Genomic DNA, 14,950 nt, shown 5'->3' on the forward strand with positions numbered 1-14,950 from the left:
GGCCTTCCTTCCCCTGGCTGCCGGCACCGCCTCCGCTCCGGCCCAGAGCCGCCTTCTGCCTCTCACCTTGTTGCGTCAATTTGCATATTCCCTCCTTACTGGTTGTGGGTGCCGCCATATTTGTCGTGGAGTTACGGTCAATTTGCATATTCTGTCTTTATTAGATAGGATTAAGGCCCTCTAGTCTCTTTACCTGGTGCAGTATAGAAGGGGTAGAAAGTGTAGATGCATTTGGACCTATACTTTGATAAGGATCTATATATATTTGGATTTATACGATGGTAAGCACACCTCACTAGGAATCAAGACAACTGAATTCCAAACTTATCTCTGTTTTGAACTTCCTGTGTGATTCGGAACAAGCACTCAAGTCTTCACATCTCGGTTTCCTCATCTGTAAATAGAGAGGAGCGATCAGTCCAGGGACAGCCGCTGGGCTCTGCCCTGAACCATGTCTGTTGTGGGAACCTGGAGCAGGAACCAGCAGTACCCAAACCAGGAGTTTCCCATCCATGGACTAGGGACCACCACACCTGAATTATAAGACTTCAAACCTTAAGTTTCCTCATCTGTGAAGTGGGGCCAATAATACCCACTCCCTGAGGATTAAAATTGCTCATGTAGGTGAACGTTCTTAGCTCTCCACCTAGCAGGATCCGGCCTTCAACCCTGAGTTCCAGACCCTGATTGCAGCTCTTACATCCTGGGAAAGAAGCCTTGCTGCTCCACGTTGGCAAGCTGCCAGCGTGTTCTGCTATGACAACACGTGTGCGATTATTTCACTTGCTGGTTCCAACAGCCCCCGGGTTTTGGATGCCGTCCTTCAGGCAAACTGCTGCAAACACATGCTCTGGCTCATCTTCCAAGGTCAGAGTTTAGCATTCGCTTTCTGACATGAGAAGACAGAAATAGTCTGCTCTGTCTTCACACCTGTATTGTGCACTAATGGAAGACCTTTTCACTTTTTTACTTTCTTTCTTTTTCTAAAAAACAGGTTTTCCTTTCGCATTTGTAGAAGAAATAAAGGATCAACCTGCCTGATTGTTGCACTGGTAAGAACACTATTATCGATCGTGTCATTGATCTATTGAAATAGTCCAGTGAAAATAAAATAATGACTGCACGTTAAGAGCTCCATTTAAATTTTAGTTTTATTCCATCCCAGAGTAGCTTTGAAAACCAACAAATCAATTTTTTTTCCCTTTTTTTTAACAAATCAATTTTATGAATTGGGAAGGAATAATTTCTGAAAGCGCCAGTATTGCTTCCAAAATCAGCTTATATGTTTAAAAATCACTTCTAGTGACTGAAAACTAATCACATCCAAAGAAAAACACAAAGAGTGATTTTGATTCTGAGTCTACTTAACCTGTCTCTACCCATCCACCCCAAGAAAACCTTAGTTTCCACAGCGTTGGGGACATGAATTCTGTGAGAAGAACCCTTCCTTTTCTTCTGCTCTCCTCCACAGGAATGTAAGACTTGGCTTCTGAAGAGGGGCTTGCAGTCCTGCCCTCAGGTTCTGCCTAACCAAGCGCTCAGGGTTCCCTCTCCCCCGCCATGCCACCCTCTGCTGACCTGCACTCTCCTGCACTCTGCCTGAAATGCCCCTCCCAGTCTTTTCCTCTTCTTGGGAAATGCCTGCCTGTCTGCCTCTCTGGTCCCCCAGCTTATTCTTGCACTTCTGGGACTCTTAAGGACTTTATGCAAATTTCTATTCACATGCAGCACACTATGGTGTCACTATGGGTTCCCATTCATTTATTCATTCTATCACAACATTTATTAAGCACCAAGAATGCTCTGGACACTACCCTAGGGATTCAGCAGGGAGCAAGAGATTTTCTTCTTGTTTTCATGGAGCTGAAGACTAGAAAAAGGAAGGTGCCGTGACTTAGTCATTCATATAAATACAGGATGTAATACGGCATCTGGCACATATTTGTTTCAACCCAATTGCATCCTTTTATCCTATATATATAAGAGGCACTCAGAAATCATTCGATAAAGAGTGAACAAATTGTTAAGAAATGGAGAAAAAGTTGCAAACGTTCCTTCCAAAAATATAGACACAGTTTTCACCTTAAGTTTTCCTGCAAGAGAACACAGCCCCTGCCAGGACCTGCTAACTCAGGGGTGCAGCTACCTGCACAGTGGAATGCAGAGCTTATATTGAGGGGATAAATAATCTAGTGTTTACCTTAACTGCAAGATGCCTAATTATGAGCTGTCATTAGAAAATTTTCATCACTGTACTTGCAAAAGCAGATTCACCGAAAATAGGCCACTTGTCATCTTGTAGTATGTTCATAATATATCAGCTGTCTCAGGGAAAACCCCAGGAGCCTGAGCTGTACCCCTCCACTGTAATTGCTTCTGGACTCCACGCTGTTAGTAAGATCAGCAGACACGTCAGATACTCTCAGGGCTGTTGGGGTTCGCCCTGTTGTGTTTGTGGGGGATGCGTTGTTTGTTTGCTTGCTTGCTTGCTTGCTTTATCCATCATAGATGAAGACTGCTCACTGGCACGCTCACACATCGGGGGCTGGCATCTGGTCAATGAGACACTTAAGGGACACTCCCAGTGATGTCAACAAAAAATAACTGCTGTGGTGATGGCAGCCCTTCTGTAATCTTCTAATCACAGGACAAAGGATTCTGGAACTAAAGCAAATCCGTTATTATTTATATTGCGGTGTTCTTTCTCATCTTCCTTTTCTCAGGGGGCCTTTCCTCAAGCATTCCTACAGGTGACAAAAATGACTGATTAGAACGTTCACCCTCCTCCACCTTATCTTCTTGTCTCTGGCATCTAGGGGAGGTGCTGATATAAATGAGCACACGGCAGACAGAAAAACAAAGGCTCCCAGGGCGATGAATCAGTCCCTGAAAAATCTGAAAGTGACATTTGTCACAATTATAAATCAATATGCAGGATTCCATTAAACACTAGATAAAAACCATATAGTGTGTCAAAACCGTGATTAAAAGGTAAATAAACATCGTGAATTCTAGCAAGAGCTTAGATTTATTTTGCAGCTCTGAAGAAGTAGAGGATAGATTGTTTTCTTCTTTCTGGTCCCCTTCACATAATGAGGACTGCATTAAGGAGAAGTTTCAAAATTTCCACATTGCATATCTGGGCTTTTAACCTCTCCCAAAGATCAGAAAAGACTGCCAAGCCAGAAAGCATTCTTGGCTTGTGTACACAGCTCATTCTTTAACTAGGAGTTTCAGCACGTCCAGGCAGGAGCGAAGACTTCTCAAGAGTCTTTATCTATTGATTAACTGTAGAAGAGTTTTTGTTTAAAATGATTCATGAATACTCTCTAAAGTAAATGTTTTATTCTATTTTAGAATAAAGACTGTAAAGGGAAAACTGAGACATGCATTTCCTTCCCCAACCCTGCAAATATGTTATATTGTTTTTTTGCCCATGATATTTCTATTAAGAGCTAGAAGCAGGAAAAGACATCCATTTGGCAATGAGATTGTATTTTTCCTCCTGAGATGGAAATCCAAGACCAAGGGCCAGCTACGACTCCGCTGGGCAGAGGTCACTTGGCTGCTCCCCAGTATACATTAGGAACTGCCCTGGGACCTGTGATTAGCTACTGGCGTGCCCCACATCTCAAAGGGAAGACAGGGAAACCTCCTTTCTCTGTGAGCCTGATAGTTAAGATGCCAAGATTCCTAGATAGAAGCCTCAGAAGCAGGCATCACAATGTGAACTAATTTGTTGTGTGTGTTCTTTTGTGGTCGTTGTCTTTGTGATTATCACAAGCGGTGTATCATTCTGTCTCAAAAAGAAGAAATTCAACACAGGAACTTAATTGCATAAGTGATAGGAGAGCTGAGAAGCCAGAGGGATGGTGAATTCTCAGGGAAAGTCAGAAATCAGCAGCTGCAGGATGCCACCGTCTGGGGCCTGAGTCAGAAAGACACAAGGCGGAGGTAATGTTACCAGAGACCAGAAATGGCCAGAGCATGAACTAGGTCTACAATGGAGGACCGGCCAACAGGAACTGAGATCAGGAGGGGAGAAATAGTTCAACAGAAGCTAGAATCATGAAGGTGATGTAGCTGCTGTTTGAAACACCACTAAAAGCACAACCAATGGGAGAAATACCCTGGTTTCTCTGTCTCCTACTTTCCAATCTTCCATAAATACCTCCCATTGGTCAAGATTACAGAAAGCAGGGCAAGGGAGTCTGGGAAATGTAGTTCCCTGAGATGTAGAAGCTGAGGAATAACATTTATGAAAGAAAGTAGGTGAATTACTGGCAAAAGTGACAATAGCTAGACTCGTCATTTAGGACCTCTGCTTAGCTTGAGACATCTTTATTGAAAAAAATAATCCTCAAGACTACCAGATCCTAGAACTGACAGAGAGCCTCGAGTGCAATGATCTATGCATCACCCCTGAGCTACACAGCAAATATATTTGACATATTTTTGAGCTTTCATATCTCAGTATTGAATTAGCTAGTGAGAAGCCACATCTGCCCATCCATGAAAGTTCAAAAAAGTTTAACAGGTGCTTTCAGTAAAAGAGTAGGCTTGAGAGAAGGAAATTTATGTCTCCATGAAGGACTTGCTTGCTGTCAGAGAATAGCAAGACAGGTAGGCCTCAAATAAAACCTGTCAAAGGCATGGCCATCAAAACAATACTCTTTAGATGTCAATGATTAAACCTTGGCCAACCTGCTTTGGATCACAAATGATTTTAACTCCAAATTTTCACATGACTGATATTAGCACTTTCTAAGCCTTTATCTGCCAACCCAAATACATCAGCCTAGTTTTATATCCTACTTAGTGCAGCATAAAAATGATAAAAGCTAAATGATCATGCAAGGGATAGAACTTAAGCTTCTTTTTTTTTTTAAGGTTCTGACTCTATTAGTTTAATAGTACTACTCATCAGCACAGAACCCTGTGGTGTTTTTTTAACCACTCAGAGAGAAGACATTTTCAGTCATCTTGTTTTGTATTCCTCACTGGGGTTAAATGACAAAGCCTACCCTTCTAAGCCCAGTTCAGATGTCACCTCTGAACCTTTCCCTGTCTTCTTCATTTTGCTCTGTTAACAGCTTGGATAAGCTTCAACAGGTGTACTTATTACATTTTACTGCATTTATTTGTTGCCAGTCTATCTCTCTCTACTAGTGATTTAGAACAAAATAACCTGTCAAAAGCAATTTGACTTTACAGATTAAATAAGTATAAGCTGGTCTACACTACAATTCGGTCAGAAATTAATATCCCCAGTCACTGTTGCCAAGTTTGATAATTTTGTTGTGGAATGAGGTTGTTTTGCAATACTTTGTGGGTCCAGAATTTAAGCTTTTTTGTCATTTTTACAGGAATGGGAGTGGAGCTTTTCTCATCTTTGCTCACTTATTATCAGCTAGTTGTTGCTACTCTGTGTTATTTCAAAAGTTGAGATAACCATAATATCCAATTTAAGAGATTGGAGGGAACAAATTTTCAGTACAAGGACAAACTGGAACAACCTTAAAATCCAAAATCAATTGGCTGGAAAAGAATATGTAAGTTATCTTTTTCTTTTCATAGAAAAATATTATAATGATGCCTGTTAATACTTGACTTTAGCTCATAGTATAAAATAAGCATCTAATAAATGAGTATGTGCTGTAGACCAAATATTTGTGACAGCCCCCCTCAAAAATTTATATGTTGAAACCTAATTTTCAAAGTGATAGTATTTGGAGGTGGGGATTTGGGGAGGTGTTTAGGTCATGAGGGTGGAGCCCCCATGAATGGGATTAGTGCCCTCATAAAAGAGACCCCACAGAGCGTCCTCACCCCTTTCACCATGTGAGGACATAGCACAAAGCCTATGAACCAAGAATAGGGCCCTCACAAGAAACTGAAAGTGCCAGTACCTTGACCTTATACTTCCCAACCTCCAGAACTGTGAGAGGTTGTTCATAAGCCACCCAGTCTATGAGCGTTTGTTAAGCAGCCTGAATGGACTAAGACAGTATGAATATAATTTTTGTTCTTTTCCTTCTGAGTTCAATCCATCTCAATAGAAGGCACTCCCTCTTTCAGGCATTCCACAGATGTATCTATATCGAGAGATCTTTCTTTAGGGAAGATTTGGCATAAACGCACTGGTTCAAATCTAATTTTACTCAGCTAGGATGCTATTTTTCCGAATGGGAAGTACACATCATTTCTCTCCCCACTCTTCTCTCAGTCTGTTTCTCCGGTCCCCAGTTCCTCCCATTCCTTACCCCTCCTTCCCAAATGGTAAGCCAAACTCTCGCTATCTATAAACCATATGCTAGGACAAAGCTATCCCTTTCGTAAGTTATTTTCTGCCCAACTCTAAGAATTTCATTTAGACAACACTCCTAAGGGCTCTTTAGAACAGAAGGCGCAAGGGGAAAAGAAAGAATTATCCAGCTCAGAAATTATTCTTGAATGATTACGACTTCCGAAGTCACACGTGAGAGTGTGGTTGCAGCAGGGATCCTTCAGAACCAATCCAGGCAAAGTGGTGTCTGGTGTTATTTCCAGTGTGCAGGAAGTAGGATATATAATTCAGAATATTAATGAACTTTAATGATTTATAACAAGAAATCAGTCAAACAAGTAATCGGCTTGCTTAAAATGTAATTAATAAAATGACTAATTCAGATCAGAATTGGATTGCTTTTGGCAAGACCTCTGTTGGAGTTACAGTCAGGTGCAAGCCTATCAGAGGACTGCAGAGAAGTGGGGTTTTTTGTTGTTGTTTTTTATAGAATGGACACACCCAAAACTACCTGTCCTACAAAATTGGAGTGTAAGCATGTGGTAATTTTTTAAATGAATCATAAGAAAGAAACAGGAATAAAGAGGTATTTTGGACTATAAAAATGGAAAGGTCATGTTTTAGAGCAGTTTTTATAAAATAAATATTAGCCTCAACATCAACCAACAGCTTTATTGCTGAATTTTTAAATGGCCAATGCAAATAATAATAATAATAATAATAATAATAACATCAACACTCACATTTGGCTTTTTTTAAATATATTTTTTACTGATTTCAGAGAGGAAGGGAGAGGGAAAAGAGAGATAGAAACATCAATGATGAGAAAGAACCATTGATCGGCTGCCTCCTGCACACACACACACACACACCCCACTAGGGGTTGAGCCCACAACCCGGGCATATGCCCTTGACTAGAATCGAACCTGGGACCTTTCAATCCACAGGCCAACCCTCTATCTACTGAGCCAAACCAGCTAGGGCTCACATTTGGCTTTTTATGACATATCTTCACACACATTATTTCATTTAAACATTCTAATGGGGAAATGTCATTCATATGTGTATGTATTGTGTGCACATGTTTCAATGTAAACAGCCAATTTGGGCACATTTCCAGAGTGCACACCAAAGAACAGAAACACAAGATACTCATGGCATGGTGTCCGATAACTGATTGTTGACCAAGGGCTCCATGCCTGGGGTCTGCGAGTATATGTACATTTTTCAGGGATAAAGATCTAAAACTTTAACAAGATTCTCTAGGGGGTGGAAGAGAGTCTCTGGCCTAAAAAGGATTGGAAACTGCTGTTTAAGATAGATGCTACAGTTAACAAATATACGCAGTTGGTTCAGTTAACCTCGGAGCTTGTTGCACTGCTTGGATCTAGAGAATTCTGCTAAAATGGCTCATTTTCCCTCTGTGATCCTACTTAATGTAAGATGAAGAGGTGAACTTTTTTTTTAATTCATTTGGTAGCTTTTACTAGAATACCGTGATGCACATATATCAAAGGCAGTTGCTACTATGTGTGACACTCTGTACATTTTCTGCTAGACCAGGCAGTCTGGGCCAGGGGCACATTGCATCCTGGCAAGCTTCCCACGCTGGGAAACCATGTATACGTATTCTCTCAAGTCACCAGGGTGCTGATTAAGAGATTTGTTGTATTTATTTGTTAAACAAACAGTGACAATCTGAATCCTACAGCATACTTTGAGATCTTCTGTTACAAAGCAACTCATGAAGGAAATGTATATCCATTGGGAGCAAAACTAAATCACCCAGAATTAACTAAAACAATGCCATGCTCATTGCAAGTACTGAGATTATCTGCAGACACCAGCATCTTGCAATGGGAAATCACAAAGAGGTAGTTTCTTTTCATTAAGCTCATTTTCTTTAAAAAAAAAAAAATTATCGAATTTATTGTGCTGACATCCTATATAATAAAAGGCTGATATGCAAATAGACCGATCAGTGGAACAACCAGTCACTATGACATGCGCTGACCACCAGGGGGCGTGCGCAGAACATGGCAGGCATCAGCAGCAGACGGCAGACCACAGAACATGGTGGGCATCAGCCGCAACGGGATGGTGGAGCAGGTGAGCGGGGGCTCCAGACCAAGGCGGGGCACCAGTCACTGTCATCGGGGTTAGCCTCTGGTGGTTACTGAAAATTCTTTGTTCCCACATGCCGCGGTCCTGCCAGCTGCTCACACCCACTGTCGGCGCAGGCCCCACTCACACCTGCAGCTGGCGCTGGAGCCACCGCTCGCACCCGCTGCTGGCACCTGGCACCAGTCCCGATCACTTGGTGCCATCAGCGGGTGCGAGCAGTGGCTGCCAGCCCTGATTGCCCCTCAGGGCTTCTCCACCTCCCCCTGCTCCTGAGGAGCAATCGGGGAAGCAGCCGCCGCTCCCACCTGCTGATGGTGCCGGCCCCAATTGCTCCGTGCCATGAGCAGGTGCGAGCAGGGCTGGCACCGTCAGCAAGTGGGAGCAGCGGCGGCGGGAGCAGGGCTGCCGGCAGACAGGGAACCAAGGGCCATGGCAGGAGGGGCCAGGTGGGGAAGCGGAGGATGGGCAGAGACCTGCCCCTGTGCCCACCACAGCCTCACAGCCCACAGTTCCTTTCAAGGTGCACAAATTCATGCACTGGGCCCCTAGTTGGTTATTAAAATTATATAGATTTCAGGTGTATAATTCTATAATACATCATCTGTATATGGTAGTCTGTATTCACCACCCAAAGTCAAGTCTCCTTCCATCTCTATTTATTCCCTTTACCCTCTTCTACCTCCCCTAACCCCCTTGCACTCTAGTAATCACCATAATGTTGTCTGTGTCTATGAATTTATTTTGTTTTATTTGTTGTTTAATCCCTTCACCTTTCTTACCCAGCCCCCCAACCTCCAAGTGCTATTCCCAGAACATGCATTGGTTTTCTTGTAAGTTACCAGCCAAGGCCTGATTTGTGTTTGTGTTCTGATTTTCCTCATCAAAATATTTCCCCAAATCCTGTTTTATAGTTATATGTGTAATCGATCTCTGTATAAAGATTTATGTCAAAATAGATGCCACAAGCTAGGAAATGTTAAATTAATACCATTACAGTCTTTTGTGGGGAAGAAATGCTTGTTGTTGACCAAATACCAGCTTAACTGGCTGCTCTCTGGGTTAATATGTTCCAGAATGGCATTCCTGAGCAGTTGGAGTGTTCATTAAAACATTAATTCCGGGGCTATCCTAGAAATACACACAGTGAGCCAGTACGTGTGAGACTAAATATGACTGTTCCCTTTCACCCGGAATCCATATAATGTGTAACTTTCTATCACCAAGATGTTGAGATTAGGATGAAAATTGTCCTTAATTCCAACATAAACAAGGTCAGCTAATAACAGGAACAAAAACAAGAAAAACAAAACAGAAACCAGAACCACAAGCATAACAAGTAAAAGGGTCAGGTGAGCGAGAGTCCAGGAGAGGGTCTGTCCTGAGGGACCTGATCGTGGGAGAAGCAGTGAAATGCTTGCATCCTCAAAGCCAGTCTACCCAGTTGGCCCAATTCTGCCCTCACATTATGGAGTTTCTTCACAGGAACTAAGATCCATTTTTAGACCCTAATTAAAAACAAAAATGACAAAACCACCGTAGCAACCCAACCCTCAGGGGCTGAGCTGCATTTCTGCCCAGAGAGCAGCCACCCAGGTAATTAGTGCCTGGTGTCCCTGCTCTACGGGCTTTCCCTCACACCCTCCCAGGCTCTGTCCTGCCCTGGCACCTCCAGCTCATGCCTTACAAGCCCCAGCTGTGTTCCTCCATCATTTCCTAGAGAGCCAGTCTTTTGAGCAAGGCCGGGAGCCAATTCTGGATTTGACAGGTGTCTTTGCTTGGAGAGTTCATAAGCATATGTCTTGAGCACCCAGCATGGGCCCAACAGCTTGTGTTGTTTTCAAAGAGGGTTCATTCCGGACACTCCCAGGGACCATAAAGCTTAGTGCTCTGTGACCAGGGACATGCCACCTCATCAGGACGTGCAGGATTCCAGCACACCTGTCACCCAGGAAAAACAAGGCAAGGCCCTGTGTTCACACACAGAGTTCTAGTATCTCTGCTAGCAGGGAGCGGTCTGATGGGGAAATCTAATTCACAGGCATCTCTTGAGCAGCCACTAATGTGCTCTCCACCGAGACAGGCCATGGGTTCTGAGGTGGGGAAGCAGGATGACCAGCTTTGGAGTTCAAATCCAGCTCTGCCTCTTGCTGGATCAACGCTAGGGTCACCTTTCATTAAATTGATGTCTTAGCTATTGATGGAGTGCCTACCATGTGTCAATCACTATCCCAAGTGCTTTGGAGACACCAGTAGACAAACAGACCTCACCCCCTTTTCCCAGGCAGCTTACATTCTAGCAGAAGATAAAAAAGTCTTCATAAATGAGGAAATTGCACAAGTGCTAGAAGATGAGAACTACAGGAAAATGTAAATGTGGGATGGGGTAAGACAATCAAGAGTGCTTGGAATGATGCATACAATGCGTATGAAGATAGGTGGTCAGGGTGCACCTCACTGAGAACAGATTGTAGTGAAGGCACAAGGATGGGAGGAATTAGCCAAGGAACTATTTGGGTTATCCAAGTGAAGAGTGTCCCAGGTAGAGGGACTGGCTGGGGCAAAGGACTTAAGAAATTGTGGGGCTTGGTGATGTGGTGTGGACAGCTGAGAAGACAGGAATGGAGTGAGGGAGGGCATGACTGAGAGAAGGACTGCAGAAGGGGCTGTGGAGACCACTGTCAGGAACAAGTCACCTTCTCTCGGCCCTCATTGTTTTGTGTGTGTGATATATATGCATATATATATATATACACATACACACACACATCCTAGGGGCCCAGTGCACGAATTTGTGTACCTTGAAAGAAACTGTGGGCCACAAAGCTGTGGTAGGCACAGGGGTGGGTCTCAGCCCATCCTCCACACCCCCACCCTGCCCTTCCCACCGTGGTCCCCAGTCCCCCTTCTGCTGGCAGCCTGGCTCCCATCACCACCGCTTCCATGCGCTGATGGTGCTGGCCCCACTAGCACCCACTGACAGAACAGAGCAATTGGGGCCAGCACCAGCAGCAGGTGCGAGCAGAGGCTGCTGCCCTGATTGCCCCTCAGGAGCAGGGGGAGGTGGAGAAGCCCTCAGGAGAGATCAAGGCCAGCAGCCGCCACTTGCATCCCCTGATGATGCCAAGTGTTCGGGACCAGTGCCGGGCACTGACAGCAGGTGCAAACGGTGGCTCCAGAGCCAGCTACAGGTGCAAGCAAGGCCAGCGCTGGCAGAAGGTACAAGCGGGGCCGGTGCCAGCAGCAGGTGCAAGTGCTGGGCGGGATCACAGCATGCAGGAGCAAAGAATTTTCAGTAACCACCAAATGCTTGCCCCAATGACAGCAGACAGCGCCCTGCCTTGGCCTGGTGCCCCCACTCACCTGCTCTAGCATCCCACCACAGCCAATGCCCACCATGTTCCACGAACGCCCCCTGGTGGTCAGTGCACATCATAGGGACTGGTTGGTTGGTTGTCCGGTTGTTCCAGTTGTTCCACCATTCAGTCTATTTGCATATTAGCCTTTTATTATATAGGATATATATATATGCTTCGGCAAGTGGCTGTGAGAACATGATGACAGGTATGAAGGGCTCAACATAGCATGAAGTAGAGCCTCTGTAAAGCTCAGAGGACTTTGCTTCCACCTCTTGCACCTCCGATGGCAGAACTAGTGCAAATGAGCCCAAAATTAGGGCTTAGAAATGGGAGCTGTGCCCTACAACAGAGTAGCAGAGGGCAAACATTTTAAGGTATTTTTTTCCCAACAAATTTGACCCTTGCCACCACCCTCCACTCTCTCCAACATCCCACCCCCCAGCCATCGGTCCAAGCTCATGGCCCCCACAGTCCTTGGCAGCAAGTGGACACTGCAACCTAGAGACCCAAGGTCAAAGGGAAGAATCTGAGATGGAGGAACTTTGGTTCTCAAGGGGATTTCCTTCCCATCCTCTGCCCCCTCCCACCTCCTCTACCCCAGGGTTGACCAGTCCCTAAACTGGGGGGAAGGGTCTTATCCTGCTGCCCAGTGTCATGTGGGACCCCTAGTTGTGTGTCCCTGGACAGAGCTAAGAGTTCCGCCTTCTCCTTTGAGAAATGAAGTGGGTGCTAATCAGCAGGTTCTTGGGAAGGAGGAGGGCACACTGGGGAAGGAAAAGCAGGTCGGGGCATTCCCGGGGGAGGGCTGCTTAGGCGGGGAAGCTGAAGGGCTGTCCCCCTCTGCACCCTTGGAGTAGCAGAAGCTGTTGCAGCTGCTCTGGCTGGGCTTCCCCCACTTCTCTTTCGGCCAACAGGAGGAAGTGGAGTGCAGACATGCAGAGAGAGGAGGCTTGCCTTCCTGCCTCAGAGGTACAGGTGCTCAGATGGGTGTCTACTGCAGCCAGATTTCCAGAAGCACAATTTCTGTGGCAAATGCTCTTGCCTTCACACAGAACCTTCCCACTCAGGCAGGAGCCCAACATAGTGAGGTGGGTGGACCCCTCCCCAGAAGGACCACGGCCTGTGGTTGCTTTCTCAGCCCCAACCTATAGCTAGCCTGAAGGGAGAAGAGAAATGAAAAGAAGGGACAGCCCTGGCCAGTTGCTCAGTGGTTAGAGCATCAACCCAAGGACTGAAATCCATGTACATGCCCTTGACCGGGAATTGAAGGGTCCAGCTTCAATTCCCGGTCAAGGGCATGTACATGGATTTCAGGCCTGATCCCGGCTTGGGTCCAGGCGTGTGCAGGCAGCAACAACTCTCTCTCTCTCTCTCTCTCTCTCTCTCTCTCTCTCTCTCTCTCTCTCTCTCCCACCTCCCTTGCTTCCATTCTCTCTAAAAATCAATAAGGAAAAAAACAAATCCTCAAGTAAGGATTAACCAAAAAAAAAAAGGGGGGGGGCGGTCAGGAGTCCTAATAGCTAACGAACCTGTTTCGCTTGTGTGCATTCGACTTCCAGGAATTGTTCAACCTAGTTATCAGCCAGCGGTTGCCCCATTCCTCCTACCCTTCCAAGAACTAGCTGTCCCTCCCTGTTCCATGGCTAAAGTGCTGGGTCCCAGGTCGCAGCTAAAAGCGCTCGATCCCAGGTATGAGACCCAAGACCTGAACCCAGGGAAAGCTCGCCCTTATCTGCATTTACCAACAGAGGCCTCCAAAGGGAAGAATCGGGCAGTGACTCTGACCTCATTGTTTTTGTAAATGAGTTGGGGGAAAACAAAACCCACACCAGGGAGACCAAGGTGAGCTTTGGGAGAGCGTGCATAACTAATGTGTGATAAGCACCACCAGGGTTCTGAAAGGAAGAGAGTCAGGAGACCTGGAAGATTCTAAGAAAGATGAGGAATTCACAAATAAGCCAATGGGGCAACCAGACGGAGGGTGAGATGTTGAGGCCAAAACAAGTTGCATAAGCAGGGTGGGGTCAGATTAAGGAGGGTGTTGAAAGCAAGGAGGAAAAACTTAGCATCCTCCATGAAGAAATGATCCATTAGGAAATACGGGGTCATGGAAGGCTGCGTGCGCTGGGCTGATGTTGCTGGACGTGCAGCTGCACAGCCCTCGGGAGGCCTCCTCCGCACAGCGGCTCGCACGCTCACCGCGTCCCGGGAGCCAGGGCTGCCCGGGCCCTGGGTGGCCACAGAGAATGTTCTTCCTGAATGGATCGGATCTCTGGGGAAGCTCCTCGACCCCGTGCTCTATTTCTGGCAGCCAAAGAAGGCGGCCAGGATATGGGAAGCTCTGCCTAAGAAAATAATGTCAGCCGCCTCTGGGGGGAGGTTGGAAGCGAATCACTCTGAAAACTCGCAGATGGCAAGCTCAGCCTGCACTGTTTTGGCGCCATTCGTTTTTTGCTCTTTAATTTGCATTTTCAGTTTCCAACCACAGTGACCCAGGAAACATTTCAGGACCAAGAGCTGAGCTGGGGAGGGGACAGGGACAGTGAGGAGGGCTCCGGGCTCCACCGGTACTTGACAAGTCTGCCCCTCAAGCTGTGGCTACGCCTCATCTCACCGCAACAGATGGACACTCACAGCGGACCCCTTGCCCTCCCGCCCCTTCATGCCCCCTCTCCTCTCGTTTTGATGTCCACCCACGAAGAAAAGAACATTCTCCTCTCCTTCTTCCAGCTGGCAAGGGCTTCCCTTCTTTCCCACTCGTCGTGGCTTAGTTTTGATGGCAGAGAAACTGCAGGGAAGGAAACAAAAAGATAAATGTATCTCTGTTACCTATTCCATGCCATCCTTCATTCAAAGGGTGGAGGCTGGGGTGGGAAGGGTGATTACTCCCAGGGCGGGGGGGGAATAAAAACAAACAAAACCCTCGTTATCTACACTTCCTAGTATAAAAGACTTCCTCTTCCCCCTCTCACAGTGTTCTCTGTGGTGAAATCATTGATTTCTTTATTTAGTGAACAGTCATGGCACACTTACCCCAGGCTCCATGGCAAGTGCTAGATGCTCCTGGTGATGGTCTGTGTGGCTGCTGTACCACAGTAACTCGGCGCCCTCACCCAGCTCGCAGATGCCCATCTCCACCAGCGCCATCGGAGATCCCAATGCACGGCCAGGCCAGAGCCAGCTC

General features: G+C 46.0%; 1 long non-coding RNA gene across 1 annotated transcript; it reads left to right on the plus strand.

Annotated features, from left to right (window-relative positions):
* The first annotated feature begins 46 nt into the window (after positions 1 to 46).
* Positions 47 to 14,487, plus strand: LOC129150497 (uncharacterized). Its single transcript, XR_008557250.1, has 4 exons — positions 47 to 867; positions 995 to 1,052; positions 5,367 to 5,552; positions 14,255 to 14,487. It is a non-coding gene; the product is annotated as an uncharacterized LOC129150497 (long non-coding RNA).
* Positions 14,488 to 14,950: the final 463 nt, after the last annotated feature.

This window comes from Eptesicus fuscus, chromosome 10 (assembly GCF_027574615.1).
Source record: "Eptesicus fuscus isolate TK198812 chromosome 10, DD_ASM_mEF_20220401, whole genome shotgun sequence".
NCBI lineage: Eukaryota > Metazoa > Chordata > Mammalia > Chiroptera > Vespertilionidae > Eptesicus > Eptesicus fuscus.